The sequence below is a fragment of the Schistocerca piceifrons genome, chromosome 1, assembly GCF_021461385.2.
Source record: "Schistocerca piceifrons isolate TAMUIC-IGC-003096 chromosome 1, iqSchPice1.1, whole genome shotgun sequence".
Classification (NCBI taxonomy): Eukaryota; Metazoa; Arthropoda; class Insecta; order Orthoptera; family Acrididae; genus Schistocerca; species Schistocerca piceifrons.
Window position 1 is genome coordinate 1153360296 of NC_060138.1, and position 26751 is coordinate 1153387046.

General features: G+C 45.3%; 1 protein-coding gene across 1 annotated transcript in view; it reads right to left on the reverse strand.

Annotated features, from left to right (window-relative positions):
* The window catches only part of LOC124781039, a 327426-nt gene extending 300893 nt beyond the window's left edge, over positions 1 to 26533 (reverse strand). The window contains exon 1 of the mRNA XM_047253824.1: positions 26503 to 26533. The gene's annotated coding sequence lies outside the window, so the exon portion shown is untranslated. The remainder of the gene's footprint in view (positions 1 to 26502) is intronic.
* Positions 26534 to 26751: the final 218 nt, after the last annotated feature.

A 26751-nucleotide genomic window follows, 5' to 3' on the forward strand; every position in this document is an offset into this window, starting at 1 on the left:
CAACCTGATCCACGCCGGCTGAAGGCTACCCCTGCCCCCTCTGTCCTCCTCCCCCCCCTCCCCCCCCCCCCCCATGGCCAAGCAATCCTCCCGTCGCTTTCCCTCGCCTCGCCGGTTTTTGGCACAGCCGGCTGTTTGAGACCGCAGTAATGTGCACGCACGTGTAAGCTTCAGGGCTTCGCTTCATAGGAGTACAGTCGCTGTCTGACCCAACTTGACGCTACTGCGTTGCATGAATACGTAGTTGCAACTGCTGCTGTGATAGTCTACCCGTTTTCTAAAGCAGTAGTACGTACTTATGAGAACACCCTGCCCTGATTTTGTAGTAATTTTGTGTCAATTCGAAAGACATTCGTCTTGCAAACTGACTGTTTAGTCTCAGTTTTAGGCCGTCTTACACACGTCTCTCTTCTTTTCGCATTAAGAATCAACGTCTCTATATTAGTAACGAGACTATTTTACACGACCAAGAGTGGTGTTGGCTGTGAAACTGTGTGCTTTCAGATACAGTAGGGTATGTGCCTAGGTTCGAATCCTACCGAGTGCAAAAGTAAGGCACAGACAGAAAGAGAACAATTTGTGGTTTCAAGATGAAAGACCAATATTTTTTGCTAGAGTGTATATCTAAAAAGACTCTCGAATGTCAGGAGCAATTGTTACAACGTCTTTCGATTTACACTTTTGTTTGGCCTTCTTTGGGCTTCTTATTACCTAACTGTGACTTATCCTTTGCTTGGTTGGAACATACATTAATGTTTCCTCATTCGGAAGTAGTAACAATTATACATTCGTCTTAGCCACGTGAAAATTGTGTTACCAGCAATGACTTTTAAATGCACCCTTCCGTCGCGTTAGAAACAGACAAGAATTGCTTGACCGTTCCACTACAAAAAGGACAAATATGTTTCCTTTAAATTATTGACTGAAGCAAAGAAACTGCAGTAGATGTAGCTGCACTGTTCATTTACGTTATAAAAATCTCTTACTGGCTGAAGGGAGGGATGGAATTGAGCGTCTCGTTCGCGTTGAGGAAAGGGGCAGTTAACGTCTTAATTAGCTTCCATATCAACAGCAGTATGCACTGACTCTGCAGTCAATAAACAAGTACACTACATTTCACCACCAAATATCCACTGCAACGTTGCAACATACAGCCATTTACTGGACAAAAATAGAAAGATGGCAGCCAACAGAACTGGAGCTGAATGACACGTAGATTTTCTGGAAATATTCGTATGAATTCTCAAGTATATTTAGTCGTTGAAAGGTTTATTTGCGACCTAAAGGTTTAATCCATTATAAATATTCTTCCATAAAATTATGATGTCATTTTTATGTATAGCATCGTAATATCAAAGCAGCTGGCGACAAAATTCCACTGGAAACAGCATGAAATAAAATTGTTTTTTCTCGGATTAATCCGATAATGGATGAAGGCTACAGTCTTTTGTTTAATGTTATCACTACATAGGATTAATTAATACAAGGATCAGTTATTAATAACATTTTGCTGTATTTCTGTTATCTTCTGAAAGTGTCACTATTCGCCGGCCGGAGTGACCGAGCGGTTTTCGGCGCTTCAGTCTGAAACCGCGCGACCGCTACGGTCGCAGGTTCGAATCCTGCCTCGGGCGTGGATGTGTGTGATGTCTTTAGGTTAGTTAGGTTTAAGTAGTTCTAAGTTCTAGGGGACTGATGACCTTAGAAATTAAGTCCCATAGTGGTCAGAGCCATTTGAACCATTTTTTTTGGTCACTATTCGGAGCATCTTCCTTGCGAACAACACGATTATTTTTCTGCTGATGCGGTCTTCCCAACAAAGTCGAGGTTTGCTACGTCTCCATGTGTCAGATCGCTTCTCTTCAAAAATTTTCTTTAGCCACCGATGATTTGGCATTCTCAATAAATTTCCATACTAGTTTAGTGATTCTTTCAGTTCTATCACTGTTTCATTTGTCCGCATTACTTGATCATTTGCTTTTTGTCGGTTCTTGAAATTCTGTCAATCCATTTCAACAGCTATTAGTCTTCTTTTTAGGTCAGCGTTTAAATTTCCCAGTTCTGATCCATAGTATTAAAGAGAGTCAACCGTTAACCTACCCACACTTTCTTACTGTTTTTCGAACTGTTCTTGTCTCACCAAAAAGAATTTATAACCCCTATTACTTAAATTATTTATTGTATTCTGTATTTTACTACTGTATTACTCAAGCTACTTTTGCCAACATATGGCCGTAGATATTTGAATTTTGCTATCTGTCTCATAACTGCTCAGTCAGTTTCACTATTCACTATCAGTTACTCCATTTTTGTTAGACTTGCTTGTAGTCCCCATTTGTTATGTTTCTGATACAAACATCGCATCATAAACGCAACATATTGTGCTGGAATGGCTTGATCATCAAGAAAGCTTAGTAAATACAACTGTATATCATTAACAACTTGTACGTATAAATTGAACAAGGCGGGTGACATATTGCAACTTGTCTTAGGCATTTTGTGGCATTAATGGGTTCTGGTATGTGTAAAGGATGGTCATCCATAAGTTTCAGAGCCTCCAACAGTTTTATTGTAGGAACCAACTCATAAGCTCTTGCTGTATCTACGAAAATAATGTGTAACTCCTTCCCTGCTGATAAAAATTTCTCCACTAGCTTTCGTAAAGCCGGCCGGTGCAGCCGAGCGCTTCTAGGCGCTTCAGTCCGGAACCGCGCTGCTGCTACGGTCGCAGGTTCGAATCCTGCCTCGGGCATGGATGTGTGTGATGTCCTTAGGTTAGTTAGGTTTAAGTAGTTCTAAGTTCTAGGGGACTGATGACCTCAGATGTTAAGTCCCTTAGTGCTCAGAGCCATTTGAACCTTTCGTAAAATAAAAACGTCTGTACAGGATGTGTTCTGTCCAAACCCACTCACTTCTTCCCCAGTATGGTGGCCAACACTCTGCCTTATTTTCTCGTACATGATTTTGCCAAATAAGCGGCTCAGTGTGCAAAAAAATGTGTGTGAAATCTTATGGGACTTAACTGCTAAGGTCATCAGTCCCTAAGCTCACACACTATTTAACCTAAATTATCATAAGGACAAACACACACACCCATGCCCGAGGGAGGACTCGAACTTCCGCCGGGACCAGCCGCACAGTCCATAACTGCAGCGCCTTAGACCGCTCGACTAATCTCACACGGCGCTCATTGTGCCGTTCACACTGATACCTCACTTGCAGTTAGTGTCTCTTCTACGATATTTTCGGCTCTGGTCGTATTTCAAGCTGTGGACAACAGTTTTTTTTTGTAAAGTGCGTTATTCTAATGTAATTATCCTTCTTAGGCATATCGTATGCTCAACAATAAAGGTACAACATACGAAACACTATTAAGATGGAAACTGATATAAAATTGTTATTCATGGAAGATAATCCAAACGCGCTTCGTTTCTACTAAAACGTACTCTGTGACTTCTCTAGGAAGGAAGTGTCAAGCAACGTTCGTCAGCGCCAGCAGATTGCCTCATGCTCGAAAATAATACAGGTGCCGGGCGAGTAGCAGTAGTGCATGTTGCAGCGGAAGTTTACTAGCTTCACGTGGCAGGATGTTTACTTCGCGCGAGACGATTTTTGCAGACGGTAGTCTAATCTAGTCAGCTGCCTAGGCGATGTCTCTAAATAGCTTTGGTGCTATGACGCTCGAGCCAGAGTTAGTCATTCGAGTCGTAATAGAGGAAAAAAATCGTATCTAGAATTTGAAAAATGAGAAGCCATTCATTGCTAATTGTGAAATAAAGTGCTGTATTAAACTGAAAAACCTTCATCAGTATCCTGTGCAGGCTGATATCCAGAAAGGCTTTTAATATGTCGCGTCTTGCAGCTCTCAAATACGTAAAGGAGCACTATGCCTCACAATTGATATAGTTAGTAATATTGATGCAACAGCGATATTCAAATGGCTCTGAGCACTATGGGACTGAACATCTGAGGTCATCAGTCCCCTAGAACTTAGAACTACTTCAACCTAACTAACCTAAGGACATCACACACAACCATGCCCGAGGCAGGATTCGAACCTGCGACCGTTGCAGCTGTGTGGTTCCGGAGTGAAGCGCCTAGAACCGCTCGGCCACAACGACCGGCCAATAGTGATGTAAACTGGAGATTATATAAGACCTTACAGTGAAGTTATTTGCTTCTACATGTGACATATTTACGATAACACCTATGAAAAATACGCCAGTGGTGACACGCAGTGAATTCCAACGAGAACAAATTCTCCGTTGTATATGAAATATCGTTGTCACGTGGATCATATCATGTAGGGTACTTAAGGTAGTACAATTAAGATGTGTATTATGCTCGTACATTAACATTGTGTATTGAATCCGGAGCCTAGAAACGACGGACAGGCTTCGTCCCGCCGTAGCCGTCAGTGGTTCACAAACCCACAACAGGCCACAGCAGTCCACCCACACCACCGCCGCCCCACACCGAACCTAGGGTTATTGTGCGGTTCGGCCCCGGTGGACCCCCCCCCCCCCCCCCCCCCGCCCCTATCCCGGAAACGTCTCATACCAGACTGGTGTAACCCCAAATGTTTGCGTGGTAGATTAATTATGGTGTACGCGTGCGTACGTGGAGGCAGTGTTTGCGCAACAATCGCCGACATAGGGTAACGGAGGCGGAATAAGGGGAACCAGCCCGCATTCGCCGAGGTAGATGGAAAACCGCCTTAAAAACCATCCACAGCCTGGCCGGCACACGAGACCTCACGACACTAATCCTCCGGGTGGATTCGCGCCGGGGACCGGCATGCCTTCCTGCTCGGGAAGCAGCGCGTTAGACCGCGCGGCTAGCCGGGCGGGCTACACTTACTACTGTAAGGTTTAATTTCAATTTAACTTGTTTTAACGCTGATCTGAGTTAAATATAAAGTGTGGTGACATACATAGACTGTCCATACCAAATATATCCCAAGTACAAAAGTACCGAATGGACCACATTATTATTGATATCTTCGTTATCCGCATATGCCGCATCCACTCATAACAATTATTTTTTTTTACCTCTGTAATAGGTGACCGGTTCCCGTGAGATCACCGAAGTTAAGCGCTGTCGGGCGTGGTCGGCACTTGGATGGGTGACGATCCAGGCCGCCATGCGCTGTTGCCATTTTTCGGGGTGCACTCAGCCTCGTGATGCCAATTGAGGAGCTACTCGACCGATGAGTAGCGGCTTCGGTCAAGATACCATCATAACGACCGGGAGAGCGGTGTGCTGGCCCCACGCCCCTCCTATCCGCATCCTCCACCGAGGATGACACGGCGGTCGGATGATCCCGGTAGGCCACTCGTAGCCTGAAGACGGAGTGCTTTTTTTCTCTGTAATAGGTGGCTTCTGAAAATGGGCGAAGCCGGAATCAAGTCAGCCAATAAATAATTAACAGCTGTGGTACAAACAATTTAAAATGTATTTTCTTCAATCGCTACTATCGGGTTGGGGATCTGAGAGACGTTACAAACTGACATTGAATTAATGCCCTTTCCCGTCATTTCACACTCGCCATTGACTACTCAAATACAATCTGGTCAAAATGAAACTGGCCGAGAAAATGCTTTCGAAATTTCGTGAGAAAGTAGTTGGTTGGTTGGTTGGTTGGTTGGGGGAAGGAGACCAGACAACGTGGTCATCGGTCTCATCGGATTAGGGAAGGATGGGGGCCGGCCGGAGTGGCCGAGCGGTTAAAGGCACTACAGTCTGGAACCGCATGGCCGCTACGGTCGCAGGTTCGAATCCTGCCTCGGGCATGGATGTGTGTGATGTCCTTAGGTTAGTTAGGTTTAAGTAGTTCTAAGTTCTAGGGGACTTATGACCACAGCAGTTGAGTCCCATAGTGCTCAGAGGCATTGAAGGATGGGGAAGGAAGTCGGCCGTCCCCTTTCAGAGGAACCATCCCGGCATTTGCCTGGAGTGATTTAGGGAAATCACAAGAGAAAGTAGTCTAAACAGAAAGAAGGTCATTAGAACTCTGAACAGATTGAGTTAGGTACGAGAGCAGCAGGCGCAGACGAGTGAACAAGCGTGTAAGGAGCATGCGCGGGCACACGGCAGCAAGTTGCTTTTGTCACAGCTGCAGGCTTTGCCAGTGGTCAGCTGAAGCGCCTTACGGTTTGTTGAGAATAATCATTTTTGCGGTAAGGTGGCTGAATTTTACGTGGTTGGAGGAGTTATCGATGCAGCAACGCGTGATTTTTATTGAGTGGTATGCGATGCACATATAATGGAAAACATGTTGCTGACCTCTGCACGAATTTTCACTCTGGAGCGGAGTGTGAACAGATTTGAAATTTCCTGCCACATTAAAACCTTACCGAAATCGGAACCTCTGTTTTTCGCGGACAATTGCTCTATCGACTGAACTATCCAGTCACGAGTCTCGACCTGCCCTCACAGCTTTTACTTCCACCTGTACCTCTTCTCCTACCTTCCAAACCAAACTTCGCAGTCCTCAGGCATACCTTGCGGGTTATGCACTCTTGTAAGGGTAGTGCGGAGAAATGGCTTAGTCGCAGCCTAGAGTGTGTTTCCAGAACGTATTTTCCCTCTGCAGTGGAATGTGTGCTGATCTGAAACGTCTTGCCAGATTAAAACTGCCTGGCCAGGACTCGAACCAGGAACCTTTATCTCTACCGACTGCTGTAACGGGGCACGACTCAGAACAACATGTATCCCGCTTCTGCCTGCTCGGGCTGTGCCGCCAGTCAGTCCTGGAGAGGGGGAGCTGCTTGCCTGGAGTGGGTCAGACAGCCCAGTGACCTGGATACCTGCTGGAAGTCGCCGGAGTGCCTAGCCAGCCGCAGCCTGACTCACGCAGACATTACCCACATGTGGCCGCCACAACAAGGAACGTGGGCCTCTTTACGCCACAGCTACAGTTCATTAAGGGGGGAAAACCCACATTCCTACGAAATAGCTGCTAAATAGTATCTTGTCAGCGATGGAGGGAATCAATTCTGAAACTTATACCTCGTACAAATGGTTCAGGTGGCTCTGAGCACTATGGGACTTAACATCTGAGGTCATCAGTCCCCTAGAACTTAGAACTACTTAAACATAACTAAACTAAGGACATCACACACATCCATGCCCGAGGTAGGATTCGGACCTGCGACTGTAGCGGTCGCGCGGTTCCAGACTGAAGCGCCTAGAACCGCTCGGCCACTACTGCCGTTTATACCTCGAACACGGTAATATTTGTTTTCTGAAAGAAATTTCCATAAAACTTCGACTGGAAATGCTACAGAAGACATTACCTTCTTGGTAGCCCCTTCGCATTGCGTTCCTGAAGTGGGTGCAAAGTATGATGACATACTGCTCCATAAACGATTACAAGAATCTTATCACGCCCACTTTCAACTGCGTTTAAGCACGAAATTAGTGTATACTATGGTGATTTACAACCGAGGGCCTACAATAGCTGTAGCAGCTTCGTGTGAAATTTTTAATCATTTCTATACTGTCATAATCAGCACTCCAAGATACCTGTCGTAGTAACTTTTTAAGATTACGTATAAAGGTTATATCGACTTCCTGCACGTCTCTATATACGCACAAGATCGTCCTGTGCTCTTGCCTTTACATAAGAATACTGTCGTCTGGAACTGTTTATAGAATTTAAAAATACTTAGCAGCTGGGGCAGCACTTTCCAATTCGTGACATCGTTATTTGCAAAGGTAAACCGCACGAGTATTAAGCTTAAACTTCGGTGGCTACTGTTGCTGCATGTGCTATATTTTTTTATAATACATGCAGCAAGCAATTAGTCCACAAGACCTTTTAGGATCTCCATTTGTAGTACTGTTGTTTTTTGGGGAAGAAGACCAGACAGCAAGGTCATCGGTCTCATCGGATTAGGGAAGGACGGGGAAGGAAGTCGGCCGTGCCCTTTGAAAGGAACCATCCCGGTATTTGCCTGGAGCGATTTAGGGAAAGCACGGAAAACTTTAATCAGGATGGCCGGACGCGGGATTGAACCGTCGTCCTCCTGAATATTTGTAGTACTAAGCAAATCCTTGTTAATAAATGTTTTGTACAGTATGACTGTATTTCTTCATAGCCGCGTATAGTAGGGAACGACAATACTGGAATACCTGTAATGGCTTAAAAAGTACAAAAAAAAGTTCAAATGTGTGTGAAACCTTATGGGACTTAACTGCGAAGGTCATCAGTCCCTAAGCTTACACAGTATTTAATCTAAATTATCCTAAGGACAAACACACACACACCCATGCCCGAGGGAGGACTCGAACCTCCGCCGGGACCAGTCGCACAGTCCATGACTGCAGCGCCTCAGACTGCTCGGCTAAACCAGCGCGGTTTAAAAAGTACAGACAGAAACTTGATTCTAATACAACGGTAATGTGGTACTGAAATAAAGTGAAACTACAGAGTACGGACAAGAAATTAAGTTTTTGAAGAAAGCTTGCCAAGCGAAGAGGCAGTTTGTGCCATCGTAACTGATGGAAGTTTGTACTACATAAAATAATGTAGTAATGACAGACAGCCACCTGAAGACAGCAGTATACTATCAGGACACAACAGACCAAACTGTTATTGCAAGTAAAAAGTTTAGAAATGAAAATCGTACGAAGTTTTGAAAAGATTAAATAAGGAAAGTTGCCCTCAACTTGAAGGTTTGATATAAAACTATAAAACTACAATGCTTTACTGGACTTGATTCCGTTGTGATGGCAAGTCTTACATTCCTCCGCCTCCGACTTTTGATCCGACTTATGCGTCTAGAGTCGGAAACGTTGTGTAATTCGGCATTTTTACTTGTAAAGGTTATTGACACGTGAAAGGAGCTGTCAATGAAAAAAAACTAGCACCGGTGGCGGACTGAAACGCGCACCTTTGATTTGTAGTTTGTCAACCAGCCAATGAGACACACTAGTAAAGACTATGATACAGAAATTACCGTAAACGCTGGGCGTAACGATAAGTAGAGATACAGTGATAAGCTCGCGACGGGAAGAGATCGAATTACCTCAAAAAACCGACGGCATTAAACGAGTTAAACAATATGGGGAAAAATACCGTTCAATCATCTCGCCGTGCACGTGCATCAACTATGACCTCGCTTCAACTGCATATGACTTACCGGCAGGATCACTTATTTTGGAGCCACAGAACTTTCACTCAAAAGACAGCATCGAAGGTTCGTAGCTGTATCGCAGTTTCCCGATGCTTCAGGCACTTAGTACTGTCTACTGTGTTATGCTAACATTGTCGAATCATACATTCGAGATGCAAATATTGCAGCAAAAAAATTATACCGTTAAATCGCTAGGATGGCAGGACAGAAATTACTCAGTATAGAATTTTCGGAAAAGGAATCGGTACTATTAGCTTCGAGTTTTGTGCAAATTCCACAATGAACCTTTCAGTCTGCAGTGGAATATGCACCGTTTTTGTAAACTTTCTGGCAGATCAGAAATGTGTGCTGGAGCGGGACTCAAACCTGTAACCTTTTTTTTTTGGGAAGTAGTGCCGTTACCGATTGAGCTATTCAGTTACGACTCACTAACTGCCCTCACAGTTGAGGCAGTCGGAAATTCAGTTAAAAACGAAGGAAGGAAAAACATCTCATCCGCAAAAAGAGAACTATGATGGGAGAGGATAGCACAAGGAGGTGATAGAATATCAGCTCTGTCCTTTCCAAAGCAGCCAGCAGTTGTTTGCCTTAAATTATTTCCGGTGGAAACCACGTAATACCTAAATGTGGGTGACCGAACGGGCATTTAAACCCCGTTGCTCCAGAATCTGTTTCCTAAAAACTTTCTTGGGCTTAAAATTGAAGAATACTATACAAATGAAGAATAGTATACAAACAGAACACTGACAACACAGATACTCAAGAATATACACAAAAACTAACATGAGTATTATTCACGGAACACTTTCGTTTTACTTATATGTAATCACAAGAGTAACTAATTAAGACAGCCCGTGGCTAGATATTGTTCTAGAGTCACGTAAAACGCTCAAAAAAGCTACATTATGTCGTAACTGGATACTGTTCAAAGTCACGTAAAACCTGTATACATACTAACGTACATTTAAGTAGTAGTTGTTTTGTAGAAATTCTTCCAATCCATATGTGGCATACAGCAAACCAGTGCTTAACAGTATTGGTTAAAAACAGTCTTGGTTGCAATTTTAATTTTTTTATTTTTCAACTACGTTTTTCGCCTTATTTAGGCATCTAGAGGTTGATCTTAATTTGGTATTTCTTAGAACGATCTTTTAGACAGTGTAGCCAAAGGGCATCATCGAATACGTCAGGCCGGCCGCGGTTGTCTAGCGGTTCTAGGCGCTCAATCCGCGCGACTGCTACGGTCGCAGGTTCGAATCCTGCCTCGGGCATGGATGTGTGTGATGTCCTTAGGTTAGTTATTTTTAAGTAGTTCTAAGTTCTAGGGGACTGATGACCATAGATGTTAAGTCCCATAGTGCTCAGAGCCATTTGAACCATTTGAATACGTCAGGCCAACATCGCCTTCGTTAAACTCAGTAAAACAGTTTTTACTGAGTTTAAAGAAGATGATGTTGGCCTGATGTATTCGACGATGCCCTTTGGCTACACTGTCTAAAAGATCGTTCTAACAAATACCAAATTAAGATCAACCTCAAGATGCCTAACTAAGGCGAAACGCGTAGCTGAAAAATAAAAAAACTAAAATTGCAGCCAAAACTGTTTTTAACCAATATAGTTGTTTGGTAACCTAATATGAAATAATATACACAAGAAATTTCATAACATTATAGTAATAAAAGTAGAATAGACCCACGTAAGCGGAACGATTCATGTTTTGGCGAGGAGAGATGTTCATGTAGATGTTACTAACAAGGGTTTGAATACCAAGTCCTTTTCCACGGGTGGTGTTGGTTGGTTGGTTGATTGATTGATTGATTGATTTGGGGGAGGGGACCAAACAACGAGTTTATCGGTCCCACACGGGTGATTGTAGGAACTTTTTCTACTCTCTCCTATCTTCTTAAAATTGGACACACGTTTATAATTTCCTACTTCAAATTTCCCGTATTTTAAATCTGAGTATATATACGGCAGCTAAAACAATAAAAGATCAGACAAAAGAACTTAACCCTGCCTCACATCATTGGTGCTGAATGGGAAACGGTGTCTGCGACCCCAACTGCGTAACAAAGCGATGCAGGCCTTTAAGCGGGCTGTGTGGAGCACTCTCGCCTGCATAAACTTTATCAGATGGCAGGCCCTAGTTGTCAAAATGCAGCTTTGAAACAAAATAATGCAGCTTTTTGGCTCACAAGGCTAACGCACAGCAACATTTAGTTGCTGGGCCTTATCGCAAAACACAGGCACGTTTCTTAGAGTGGGAAACAATTGATCAACTTACGTGCTGAGCTCTGCGGCAGCAGAACTATAGTCTCCTCCCGCCGCTGCTACACTGATACCCTTGTCTTCTCTCCAGTTCGGAGGTCGGGGTTGGCTGGCTAAGACTGAGCGGTGCGTGGCCCTTCAGAGGCATGAAACCTCCTCCCCCACCGTTGCCTGTGCACTTGCTCTTCTGCCAGGCTAGAGGCGGCCATCAATCACAGGCGTGTGACTTACACGCATGACAAATCGCTTAGCCGCCATTAGCGCTGGAGGCACGTCACGTAACATAAAACTCTCATCCGGAGCCTAGACTGCCATACAGACGGCCCGCGCCCCTATCTGCTGTGTTGAGGTTTGAAACCAACATATAAGTCATTGCCCCCAATGCAAAGTGGAGCCGACTGTTGCATTTTTTCCTCACTTGTAGCTGAAATGAAGCGTAGGTTTTAACAATTGTACAACTTGTTGTATTAGTATTACACATACAGTAGTACAGTTAACATAGTTTCTCCGAAATTCCCAGTATTCACTACATCGTCTTCTTTGTCGATGTTAAATCACGATATCAAGAGGAGAATTGACGCCTGCTCTCTCTGACTACAAGTGTCTTATTTTTCGACCTCGCTCGATTTGAAATTCAGGTCACATTTAAAGTTATTGTAATATTTCAATGGCTTTTTAAATGAAAGCTATTTAACGTTAACGCAACGCCTAGATCGCCAAGATTATGCGTTACTGAACTAGAATTTCGGCAACAGATAAGAATACCTGTAACGCAATGATAATAATTTCAGGGTAGCGACTTTGTTTCATCGAAAGATTTCCCTGATATTTCCAGATGTTTCCACGTTAAATTTCAAAATTCTCCTCAAAGAATTGTAGTTGCGTGTGAGAGCAAGTTTCATTTTGCTGGTTTTCATGGCGGCAAACAATTTTTTGTGGCGTTTCCATGCCATGTCGCTCACTAGTCATTATTACAAGTTCATTTAGGACTGAAAACAAGATATACACGAAACTTTTTTTGTTCTAGAAATAATGATTAATCGGTACTCTTGGTAAAATAACTACTGCAGTTAAATTAAAAATGCAACGAAACGGATAAAAAATTCTCCAAGACGAAGCAGAAATATCTGGATTACAAATTTCGTTTGAAAAACAGTGCAACGTTAAAGGTGACCCAAAATGTAAGAAATAAAAATATGGGAAAATTAAGAAAGTTTCAGAATTTAAATATTTGGGAGAAATAATCCAGCCAAATGCTCTGAACAAAGCAGCTAAGATAAAAAGAGTCATACTGGCCGAGCGGTTGTAGGCGCTACAATCTGGAATCGCGCGACCTCCACGATCGCAGGTTTGAATCCTGCCTCGGGCATGGATGTGTGTGATGTCCTTAGGTTGGTTAGGTTTAAGTAGTTCTAAGTTCTAGGGGACTGATGACCTCATGTTAAGTCCCACAGTGATCAGAGCCATTTGAACCATTTGATAAAAAGAGCCAGAAAATTAAGAGGGCATTCCAATTGACAAAGAACACATACAATAAAAATCCTTACCTATTAAACAAAATCGAGGCATTAAAATGTGGTTATTAAAACGAACTATCTTTTTGCCTAGAATGACTGGTCATAAGCGCAGCCAAACAGTAAAATAATTTGGAGAAAAAAGAAAGACAGAAGAATAATTCGAAAAATTCTGGGTTCAAAGTATGAAAATGGGATTTGCAAGAAAGAGGTGTATGAAAAATCCGAGAATATGACGGAAAAAATGAGGAAGTTGAGGATTACTTTCTATGGCGACTTGGAAAGAATGTATAACAAGAGGCTGACAAAGAAACCCATCTTCTTCGACAAACATTAAAAAACTCAAATTTCATGTTTTGTAGAACTTAAGAAAGATCTAGAGAAGACATAGAAAACACACATCAATTCAGGGAAACGTCAAGGGTTTGTAGAAGAAAACGCAAAAAGAGAGGAGGGACATGGAATGACGAAAGAACAACAGAAAGCAAGTATGAAGAATTATTGGGAAGCGAAAAAAGGGGAAAGATTATGATGTCATACGTCAACATTTCCTGAACTGGCCAAATTCAAATGATAACAATAATAATAAAGTTCATTTACAAAGTGAGGTCTAATATTAGGCATTACATCTGTATTGTTTTATAATTCAGGCTCGTTAAACGTCGTATAAAGTCAATACAGAAGACTATGCATAATGTCTCGTTGCATGAATCTGTAACAAGGTCACATACTGAAATTGGTTAGAAAGAACCGAAGCCCGAATATTCATTTCTGATCAACAAAACGCGCGCATTCAATTACAGATCCGTATTTATAGTATTTAAATGAAAAATACATCTCTAATTTTTTGCATATGACTAAATCAGAGCTACGTGACGCATTGCCAAGCGCACGTACATTCATTTCCGTTAACGAACAGAATTCACGCAGAGCTTTTCAGGTTTCCCTGAGATTTCCCTGTCTTTCATATTCAATTCCCACGAGAATTACCGACCTTTCTGAGCTTCCAAAAAGCCGATCCATAGCTGGAAGAAACCACTCAACCAGTGCGTCGTATTGGTGCCGCGTAAGCCACGGACAGAAAAAAAATACTGGGAAGGGAAACAAAAGCTCACCAATCTGGGATCGGGTAGTTTTCGAGGAGGCCCTGAAGCCGCAATTCGGATGCAGTCACCTTCTCCTCCTTTCTTTTTGCATGGAAACACAAAACCTACAGTTTAACTTCTTGGCAGCAGATGTGTCCGACGAATTATGCAAAGCGAGCCCGCCTCGGCGCCCGCCAACCGCAAAGTGCATCGGCGCGGAAGAACGGGGCCGCCGGCGCATCCACAGCTCCCTCTGGCGCCGAAGGTGTTCCACGGGGTAGCGCTGTTGCCGAACAGGTGACAGTAACTCGTAAGATTAAGTTACTCCCTGGGAACGCATACATGTTTGCCGAAAATGGCGAGGCTTTTAGGCCTGCGTGTCTGATTCATTGAACAAAAAAATAAATAAATAAATAAAAATAAAATAAAAAAATGATTCAAATGGCTCTAAGTTTTGTGACTTGGCAAGACAGCCAAGCCACTTTGAGAGGAAGCCGAAGGCTGGCGTGAGGTCTGGAACAGGTCAAGGTCTTATAGTAGCAAAAAGAGTACGTAGCTTCTGGAATACTTAACTTTAATCCATAATTGGTGAACATCGGTCTGACGGTACATGCATCACAAGATAAATAGCAAATGATAATGGCGCCTTGCTAGGTCGTAGCAAATGACGTAGCTGAAGGCTATGCCAACTATCGTCTCGACAAATGAGAGCGTAATTTGTCAGTGAACCATCGCTAGCAAAGTCGGCTGTACAACTGGGGCGAGTGCTAGGACGTCTCTCTAGACCTGCCGTGTGGCGGCGCTCGGTCTGCAATCACTGATAGTGGCGACACGCGGGTCCGACGTATACTAACGGACCGCGGCCGATTTAAAGGCTACCACCTAGCAAGTGTGGCGTCTGGCGGTGACTCCACACTAAGCTCTATGGGACTTAACACCTGAGGTCATCAGTCGCCGAGACTTAGAACTACTAACCTAAGGACATCACACACATCCATTCCCGAGGCAGGATTTGAACCTGTGGCCGAAGCAGCCGCATGGTTCCGGACTGAAGCGCCTAGAACCTCTCGGTCACAGCGGCCGGCTGATTCATTGAACAGTCGGACGCTCTAACGTTAGGATGCATATTACGCAATCTTACAAATATTTTACAATACTATCTGAAAAAGTTGCACAAATGTCCAGTTGGGCCTTGTAAGATTCCAAAGTGGTGCAAAGACTGGCAGTTCGCTGTAAATGTTCAGATACACTGAAGCACCAGAAAACTGGTATAGGCATATTCAAATACGGAGATATTTAAACAGGCAGAATTTTTGTTTTTGTTTTACGTCATCCTTGAGGATCTCCTTACTATAGCTCTATGGAACAAACATACACTGATAAGCCAAAATAATATGACCACTGCCCATCGCGACATTGGATGCCGCCCGCTGGTGTTACAAGCACGTGACGCTGTAACAACAGTATGTAAGCGGAGCAGACACGGATAGGGGAGCACTCTAGTGAAGATATGGGCTACAAATGGGGAAATCCATTGAGATAAGCGACTTTTAGAAAGGGCAGACTGTTATTACGGACAACCTGTGTATGAGTATCTCGAAAATGGCGAAGCTGGTCGAATGTTCACGTGCTACTGTCGTGAGCATCTGCGGAAAGAGGTAGGAGGACAGTGAAACTACCACTAGGCGCCCGCCCACGATTCTTCACGGAGCGTGGGGTTTGGACGCTTGTCTGCTCTGGTAGGATAGATAGTTATTTGTAGCGTCTTTCTCGAAAGAGAATAATGCTGGTGCACGCACAAGTGTTTGTCCTTAGTACTGTATACTGTTGAACATGGAGCTCCGCAGCAGACCGCACCTACGTGTTCGCATCTTGACCAACGACTTCGTCAGTTACGATTCCAGTGGTCACAGGACCATCCGGATTCGACCGTCGATCAAAGGAAACGTGTCGGCTCTTCGGGTGAATTGATTTTTTTGCTTCACTAGGTCGATGGTCGACTCCACAAAACGCCGTCATCGAACGGCGGCTCGAAAAGTGCAGCGCGCCACGCAACGCAGGCTGTTGAGAGCAGTATTATGCTATGGGAGACGTTCTGCGCTTGCATGGGACCTGTGGTGGTAATCGAAGACACGCTTACAGCTGCGAACCACCCTTCATACTTGATGTCTTCCTCAATGGAGAAGTTTTCTTTCAGCAGTACAGGGTTATTACAAATGATTGAAGCGATTTCACAGCTCTACAATAACTTTATTATTTGAGATATTTTCACAATGCTTTGCACACACATACAAAAACTCAAAAAGTTTTTTTAGGCATTCAAAAATGTTCGATATGTGCCCCTTTAGTGATTCGGCAGACATCAAGCCGATAATCACTTTCCTCCCACACTCGGCGCAGCATGTCCCCATCAATGAGTTCGAAAGCATCGTTGATTCGAGCTCGCAGTTCTGGCACGTTTCTTGGTAGAGGAGGTTTAAACACTAAATCTTTCACATAACCCCACAGAAAGAAATCGCATGGGGTTAAGCCGGGAGAGCGTGGAGGCCATGACATGAATTGCTGATCATCATCTCCACCACGACCGATCCATCGGTTTTCCAATCTCCTGTTTAAGAAATGCCGAACATCGTGATGGAAGTGCGGTGGAGCACCATCCTGTTGAAAGATGAAGTCGGCGCTGTCGGTCTCCAGTTGTGGCATGAGCCAATTTTCCAGCATGTCCAGATACACGTGTCCTGTAACGTTTTTTTCGCAGAAGAAAAAGGGGCCGTAAACTTTAAACCGCGAGATTGCACAAAGCACGTTAACTTTTGGCGAATTGCGAATTTCCTGCACGAATGCGTGAGGATTCTCTACCGCCCAGATTCGCACATTGTGTCTGTTTACTTCATCATTAAGAAAAAATGTTGCTTCATCACTGAAAACAAGTTTCGCACTGAACGCATCCTCTTCCATGAGCTGTTGCAACCGCGCCGAAAATTCAAAGCGTTTCACTTTGTCATCGGGTGTCGCCGAATGGAGTTAGCAGTTGGTGGATCTTTGTTGAACTTCGTCCTGAAGTGTCGTTGCACTGTTATGACTGACTGATGTGAGTGCATTTCAAGCACGACATACGCTTTCTCGGCTTCTGTCGCCATTTTGTCTCACTGCGCTCTCGAGCGCTCTGGCGGCAGAAAGCTGAAGTGCGGCTTCAGCCGAACAAAACTTTATGAGTTTTTCTACGTATCTGTAGTCTGTCGTGACTATATGTCAATGAATGCAGCTACAGTGAATTTATGAAATCGCTTCAATCATTTGTAATAGCCCTGTATAATTGTCTGTGTCTTGGAGACAGAACCGTGCTACAATGGTTTGAGGAGCATTATAGTGAACTCACGTTGGACGATGATGTCTCGGCGATCAAATTCTCCTGATGTAAATGCTATGGAACCCATTGGGTCGCTATCGGGCGCCATCACCGCGAACGCAAATCAGCGGCCCGTTATTTACGCGAATTACATGACCTGCTCGTAGATGTCTAATGCTACATACTTCGAAAAGCCTACCAAGAAACTGTCAGAGTCCTGATACGCGGTATCAGTTACATGTTTCATTCCAAAGGCGAACGAAGAAGGTATTACGCAGATGGTCAAAATATTTTGGGTCATCACTGTAGCTAATCTCACTAATACAGTAGTCTGTGAACATTCATACTTGATGTCTTGGACAAGAAGAGAATAGAAGCTTTCGAAATGTGGTGCTGCAGAAGAATGCTGAAGATTAGATGGGTAAATCACGTAACTAATTAGGAGGTATTGGATAGAATTGGGGAGAAGACGAGTTTGTGGCACAACTTGACTAGAAGAAGGGATCGGTTGGTAGGACATGTTGTGAGGCATCAAGGGATCACAAGTTTAGTATTGGAGGGCAGCGTGGAGGGTAAAAGTCGTAGATGGAGACCAAGATATGACTACACTAAACAGATTCAGAAGGATCTAGGTTGCAGTAGGTACTGGGAGATGAAGGAGCTTGCACAGAAGAGAGTAGCATGGAGAACCGCATCAAACCAGTCTCAGAACTGAAGACCACACAACAACAACATGAACATTCACTACAGTACCAAATATTTGTCACGGGATCCCCTTACAGGCGGTGACGCTGGAAGGTCTGCAACCTACCTTGATCTGAATGGCATGCAATATGCACTTTTTTTACGCTTTTTACTTTATTTGCGTCTCGTATATATGGGATCCTGCGCAGTCGAAGTGACACAGAATGATAGGGAAATGACGTTGTCACTCGTGCTGGGTTGAGGTCGTGTGTCGCCACACCACAGCGCAGCAGACATGCAGGCGGCCCGCTGGCATCGAACCGCCCCCATAGGGGCTGCCCAAGGATACGCCGGCGGCGTTTTGCATTATGTGCAAATGCTCTCCCAGACCCGCCGTCTGCGAGCCTGCCGGGCACACCAGCACGGAGAAGAAAGAAAATCGCTAACGATAATTTCTCGCTATGAATGAGAGAAGTCGTCCGAAACACAAGAGCTTCTTATTGTATGGAAATTTCTGAAGGGAGCGGCTCGAGTTTAAAAAATACGACGCCGGTAATCCTGGGAGCTGCGGTTCATTGTTTACTATGCACTCTTCTGGCTACTGCACTTCCTTACTTTTCGTGCTTTACGGAAGTATGACGGGCAGTCAGACCCACCACAACGGTTCCATTCAAAAGTAAGCTCCACACGCCTTAAGACATTTATCCTACTTGGAGACGAGACGATGAATACCTGTTTCGTAGAACGCGGGTGGCCGCTGACAGATCCACAACCGCACATGCTCTTGCACTTTCTCGCAGACGGAAACCGACGTCAACGCAAGCCTTTCTCGGGGTCGCCGAAGATGTGAAAATCACATAAGATTCGAGCTACACGGAAGATGTTGTAGTGGTGGTGGTGGTTGTTAGTGTTTAACGTCCCGTCGACAACGAGGTCATTACAGACGGAGCGCAAGCTCGGGTTAGGGAAGGAAATCGACCGTGCCCTTTCAAAGGAACCATCCCGGCATTTGCCTGAAACGATTTAGGTAAATCACGGAAAACCTAAATCAGGATAGCCAGAGACGGGATTGAACTGTCGTCCTCCCGAATGCGAGTCCAGTGTGCTAACCACTGCGCCACCTCGCTCGGTGATGTTGTAGTGTTCCCCAACAAAATCCCTGAAGCGTAGCCTTCCTCCGATTGCAGTGTGGTGGCGGACGCTATCGTGCGACGGGAAGATTCCGTCAGAAAGTATTCCAGGGCGTTTTCACTTTATGGTAGACTACAGTTTCTGCAAAGTGCCTTCATAGCGCTGCGCATTGATTGTGGTTTCACGCTCGAGGTACTCGGGGAGCAGAGTGCTCCTGCAGTCGACGAAGATGGTCATCATGACCTTACCGGAAAGTGTGTGAACAGCTTTTGATTTCTTTGGCGGCTGAGATGTGGGATGTTTCCACTGCTGGCTTTGCCATTTGCCCTCGGACTCGAAATGGTGGCACAGCGCGAGGTCATAATCACCTTCTTCTTTGATAGCAGGAGCCCTGTGCTCATCGAGTTCCACGAGCGTCGAACCACAATCAATGGGCTACGAAGACACTGCAGAAACTACGACGGGACCATAAAGTCATAACGCCCCAGATCTTGCTGGCTGACGGAAAAAAATGGTTCAAATGGCTCTGCGCACTATGGGACTTAACATCTATGGTCATCAGTCCCCTAGAACTTAGAACTACTTAAATCTAACTAACCTAAGTACATCACACAACACCCAGTCATCACGAGGCAGAGAAAAACCCTGACCCCGCCGGGAATCGAACCCGGGAACCCGCGCGTGGGAAGCGAGAACGCTACCGCACGACCACGAGCTGCGGACTGGCTGACGGAATCATCATGTTGCACGATAGCGCCCGCCGCAACACTGTCAATCGGACGAAGATGATTTGGTTGGGCACAGCAACGTCCTCCGTACAACCCGGATCGCTCACAGTGTGGTTTTCACATCTTTGGTGACGTGAAGAAAGACATGCGTGTCATAATGCGTGTGGTGATTTCTTTTGAATGGAACCATTCCACAGTCCCGATCTGGCGAGTATTCGGTTTTCATTTGACGGACTCTCATACATAGCACCATTTTACTGCATTATACACAGCATTTTATCTCCTTGTACACAACCAAAGTCGGTGTGTGAAGGGATGAGTGAAAACTGTGTCTATTCAAATATGCGCCCGGTATTCCAGGAAACAACCTGCTCATTACTTTACTTGCACCTCAAGAGCTCTCGTCCACCGAAAACACTCTCAATGAATCACGGTCTATCTGCATTCGGAAAGTCCTCGTCCACCTCAGTGGACAACCACTTCAACAATCACCCTTACAAGGGAACCTCCCCATCGCACCCCCCTCAGATTTAGTTATAAGTTGGCACAGTGGATAGGCCTTGAAAAACTGAACACAGATCAATCGAGAAAACAGGAAGAAGTTGAGTGGAACTAAGAGAAAATAAGCAAAATATACAAACTGAGTAGTCTATGCCCAAGACAGGCAACATCAATGAGACTCTGAGCTCAGGAGCGCCGTGGTCCCGTGGTTAGCGTGAACAGCTGCGGAAGGAGAGGTCCTTGGTACAAGTCTTACCTCGAGTGAAAAATTTAATTTTTTATTTTCAGACAATTATCAAAGTTCAGGCACTCACACATAATCAACTTCGCTCTCCAAAATTCCAGAACATGTTAAGATTTGCTTGGACATATGCAGGATTTGACGGTCTACACACGGAAAAATTTGAAAACGTTAAAAACATATGTTTTGACAGAGCACAGGAAAAACTGTGCGACTGTGAAACTGTTGCATTCACTTGTTGCAGTTTATGAGACAAACTCTTATGTTTTCATCACTTTGTTGGGAGTGATTTTCACATCCACAAGAAAACCTAAATCGGGCAAGGTAGAGGAATCTTTTTACCCATTCGCCAAGTGTACAAGTTAGATGAGTCGACAACATATTTCTGTCATGTGACGCACATGCCTTCACCAGTGTCGTATAGGATATATCAGACGTGTTTTCCTGTGGAGGAATCGGTTGACCTATGACTTTGCGACCAAATGTTTTCGGTTCCCACTGGAGAAGCACGTCCTTTCGTCTGCTAATCGCACGGTTTTGCGGTGCGGTCGCAAAACACAGACACTAAACTTATTACAGTGAACAGAGACGTCAATGAACGTACGGACAGATCATAACTTTGCGAAAATGAAGAAAGTAAACTCTTCACTCGAGGGAAGACTTGAATCAAGGACCTCTCGTTCGGCAGCTGCTCACGCTAACCACGGGACCACGGCGCTACTGAGCTCACTTCCTCATAGATGTTGCCTATGTTGCGCAGGGACTACTCAGTTTGTATATTTTGCTTATTTTTTCATAGTTCCACACAACTTCTTCCTGTTTTCTCGATTGATTTGCGTTCAGTTTTTCAAGGCCTATCCACTGTGCCAACTTATAACTAAATCTGAGGGGGGTGCGATGGGGATGTTCACTTGTTAGTAAGACTCTACCTTGCGTAGAGCGGAGTTCGTGCGCCTTGTGTATTAGTGTGTGTACAGGCGCGACAAGAAATGTAAAGGGAACGTCCGCGGTAAGCCACGTGGCCACTATGACGTTGGTCGACAACCAAAGTAGGCGGGAACTTGGTTTGGCGCTGTTCAAAACAGAAAATAACATATTACTGAGGCATGTTGAAGACCAACGACTGTGAGGTGTTTAACTGAAACGAACGTCAGGGTGGAGCTACGGATAATACTCGCTTCGAATGCGGTAGCGGTTGTACCAACATCAGTGGATTCCGCCGACAAATGACAGTGGTTGAAAACGGCCGATCTTTACAAATTACTACGCCAGTACTTGCGCTGTCACAATGCAATCGTACAGATTTCGGATGACAGTCGGCGAAATACAAATCGTTTCGTTTTATTTCAGAAACAAAACAGTCTTGAATTGAATGCTGGCCCCAATTTTGGCTGGACCAGCGTGGGGATCTTCCTACACGTCGGTCAGGGGGCATGAAGATGCCGAAACTGGTAGCCCAATAAAATAATTTGAAAATTTAGACAACTGAAAGGTGTTTGATTTGACATTCTATACTGAACAGCCGAGGTTCCGCAACCATACGGGAAAAGATGGACATAAAAGACAGTCTTGATTACGAAATTATTTAATATCAATGACGCGTTTCACCCTTTTGGGGCATCATTAAAACTGTGTAAAAGTGCTGGATATGCAATCCGCCCGTCATAAAGCCAAATACACTCCTGGAAATTGAAATAAGAACACCGTGAATTCATTGTCCCAGGAAGGGGAAACTTTATTGACACATTCCTGGGGTCAGATACATCACATGATCACACTGACAGAACCACAGGCACATAGACACAGGCAACAGAGCATGCACAATGTCGGCACTAGTACAGTGTATATCCACCTTTCGCAGCAATGCAGGCTGCTATTCTCCCATGGAGACGATCGTAGAGATGCTGGATGTAGTCCTGTGGAACGGCTTGCCATGCCATTTCCACCTGGCGCCTCAGTTGGACCAGTGTTCGTGCTGGACGTGCAGACCGCGTGAGACGACGCTTCATCCAGTCCCAAACATGCTCAATGGGGGCCAGATCCGGAGATCTTGCTGGCCAGGGTAGTTGACTTACACCTTCTAGAGCACGTTGGGTGGCACGGGATACATGCGGACGTGCATTGTCCTGTTGGAACAGCAAGTTCCCTTGCCGGTCTAGGAATGGTAGAACGATGGGTTCGATGACGGTTTGGATGTACCGTGCACTATTCAGTGTCCCCTTGACGATCACCAGTGGTGTACGGCCAGTGTAGGAGATCGCTCCCCACACCATGATGCCGGGTGTTGGCCCTGTGTGCCTCGGTCGTATGCAGTCCAGATTGTGGCGCTCACCTGCACGGCGCCAAACACGCATACGACCATCATTGGCACCAAGGCAGAAGCGACTCTCATCGCTGAAGACGACACGTCTCCATTCATCCCTCCATTCACGCCTGTCGCGACACCACTGGAGGCGGGCTGCACGATGTTGGGGCGTGAGCGGAAGACGGCCTAACGGTGTGCGGGACCGTAGCCCAGCTTCATGGAGACGGTTGCGAATGGTCCTCGCCGATACCCCAGGAGCAACAGTGTCCCTAATTTGCTGGGAAGTGGCGGTGCGGTCCCCTACGGCACTGCGTCGGATCCTACGGTCTTGGCGTGCATCCGTGCGTCGCTGCGGTCCGGTCCCAGGTCGACGGGCACGTGCACCTTCCGCCGACCACTGGCGACAACATCGATGTACTGTGGAGACCTCACGCCCCACGTGTTGAGCAATTCGGCGGTACGTCCACCCGGCCTCCCGCATGCCCACTATACGCCCTCGCTCAAAGTCCGTCAACTGCACATACGGTTCACGTCCACGCTGTCGCTGCATGCTACCAGTGTTAAAGACTGCGATGGAGCTCCGTATGCCACGGCAAACTGGCTGACACTGACGGCGGCGGTGCACAAATGCTGCGCAGCTAGCGCCATTCGACGGCCAACACCGCGGTTCCTGGTGTGTTCGCTGTGCCGTGCGTGTGATCATTGCTTGTACAGCCCTCTCGCAGTGTCCGGAGCAAGTATGGTGGGTCTGACACACCGGTGTCAATGTGTTCTTTTTTCCATTTCCAGGAGTGTAAAACGAAAAATGAACCCAGCAGTAATTGCATCTGTTTTCTTCGGTCGAATCAGTCAACGTTCTCAGACACGAAATATTGACTGTGAGAAATTGGTAAGCCACGTCCAGGAAAGAAGGTGATGACGCACGCATTCCCGACAGCCCCCAAATGCCCTCTGGCCTCTCTCTGCCGTATTGCTTTCCTTGTAGTCGCTTGCTGACAGCCGCTCGGGTGAACTGGGTTAAAGGTTAAGAGCACCATTTCACGCCTTCGTGGACTGTTAATGGTGTGCAAGATAGGCCTTCAGTCTTGTGTCTGACCTTTCGTTCCGAGTAGAAGGGTAATGCGATCAATGTCACGCCTCTGTTTGGCGTTCTCAGAACACCCCAGAATGTTCCGAAAAAAAAACAGGCCAGTTATTTCTGCAGCGGTTCCCTATCTCAGTAGCCTCGATCCCAACCAGTAACGCTCGGAACGAAACATGAGTCTGACTACACGATTCTGTACAGCTATACTGCCTCTTTTAAGGAACCTGGCTTAAATGTCCCTACGTTACTGACACCGTACATATCATATTTAGGGCTAGGCGAACGATACACGCATTCGGACTCGCTCAGAATTTGTCGATATACCGTAGTGCTCGATATAGAATCGAATCTGCTTCAAGAATTGGAATACATTTGACTTGGGTGGCGCGAATGCAAGCGATACGCGAAAAACTACGAAACAGGCACAACAGAAAGTTATAACTCTGTTTAAACTTTAACTAGGCAATAAACAAAGAAAAAAGAATTGTTAACAAATTTGCTATACGAGTTCGAATACAGTATGTATGGAAATAAACAGTTATGGTGACTTTTAAGTAAAGCTAATAGTCAAAGGACCGTAAACGGCATAAACAGTCATCTTTGTCGTCACTGATGCCCGATGCTCTCTTTCGATATACACGGTCCAGTCACGTTATAGTGACTACCCCGTATGTTCGACGTGAACTAACCAATCACAGACAGCACACGGCCAAAAAGGAATCACCATTGGGTTTCGGGACAATGGTGGGAGCGTTCCCGAAGTGGTTAAGTTTGCAAACAGTTGCGTGCCGCCGTAGTTACAGTACACCGTGCGTGGCAGAATGGGGCTGTCCAAAACCATGGGTCACAGATGAAAGGTGTGGACGACGGATGCAGAGACGTATACGGGCGAATAGACATGTAGCTGATGAGCAACTGACCACCCACATAAACCAACGGGCTACCAACAGAGACTCCTCAACGACCGTTCAGCGAACGTTGCTACTTATGGGCTTCCACAGGAGGCGCCTGGTTCAGACGCCCATACTGACTGCCGTTCATCGCCGATGAAGACTGGAATGTGCCCTCCAGTACCCCGACTGGGCGTCCACCGAGCGGCGACAGATGGTCTTTTCAGATGAATTACGTATCGGACAGGTGGCAAACGTCCTGGCCAATCATCGGAGGCGTCCATGCTTGAGGAGGGAGCGTAATGGTCTGAGGAATGCTTTCGTGGCATTCCCTGAGTGATCTCGTCATTCTGGAAGACACAACGTATCAACAAGAGTACGCATCTACCCTTAGGGACACGTCCACACCTACAAGGAGTATGTTTTTCCTTAGCACGATGGCCTCTATCAGCAGGACAATGAAACGTGTCGCAGAATTAGCACTGTGCATGTGTGGTCATTAGTTTACCGTATTCTCCTGACCACGAGGCTCCCCGGATTTAAACCCAATCGAGAATCAGCGGGATTACCACGATCGGGCTTTCCGCATTATGGATCTTCAACCGAGAAACATAGCACAGTTGACCACGGCATCGGAGCTGGCATGGCTCCGCATCCCAGTTGGTCCTTCCAGAACCTCACTGACTGTCTTCCTGCATTTCTCGTGCAGGTTCGCACTGCAAAAGGCGGTTATTCAGGCTTCCAATAGGTGGTCACACTAACTGACTGGAAAGTGTAATATCTCTTCTAAATTGATAGGGAAAAGACTGTGAGAGATGTGGAGGAATAACAACAGTAATTAATTTCTTCCACATATGCTGTCGTCAATGAAATTAAATGACACCTCCTGGCAGATTAAAACTGTGTGCTGGACCGAGACTCGAAGTCAGGACCTTTGCCTTTCGCGGGCAAGTGCTCTACCAACAGAGCTACCCAAGCAGTACTGGCAGAAGTAAAGGTGGGAGGAGGGGGCGTGAGTCGTGCTTGGGTAGCGCAGTTGGTACAGCACTTGCCCGCGAAAAGCAAAGGTCCCGAGTTCGAGTCTCGGTCCGGCACACAGTTTTAATCTGCCAGGAAGTTTCATATCAGCGCACACTCCGCTGCAGAGTGAAAATCTCCTTCTGGAAATTAAATGGCTTCCTCAGATTGCCAAGGAATGAGTATGAAAATTTTTCAATAGTAAAAGCTTGCCTTCGCGTAACAATATAATTAAACTCTTTTTGTAAATGTGCTCTCCCAATCAAAATAATCCACAAGCCTTCTGCTAACTTCTAAACAGGCGAAAATGTAAACAAATCCCTCCTCGAAATTATTCTACGAAATATTGAACTAAATAGAAAATAACACTGCCAAATGTCGATTGAGTAACTTTAATTAAAATCAATATACATCCTAAACATCTCAGTATGATCGCATCAAACATTATAATAACCATTTATGTTAATAGAAAAATCAGAGAGTACAAGTTCTTACAATATACAAAAATCTCCCGAGACAATACTAGTACGTTTATCGGGGAGCAATAATAACCTTCTTCACTTACGCAGTTAGCGATCAGGTACTCAGCCGGCTCGGTCTGTGGTTGCTTCACGTAGCCTCCTGGTAATCGCCTGTAAAGTGAAAATATTTTGTAGTTACAGAAATGACAATACTCCTATTTTAAAACACAACAAAAAAATGGTTCAAATTGCTCCGAGCACTATGGGACCTGACTTCCGAGGTCATCAGTCCCCTAGAACTTAGAACTACTTAAACCTAACTAACCTAAGGACAGCACACACATCCATGCCCG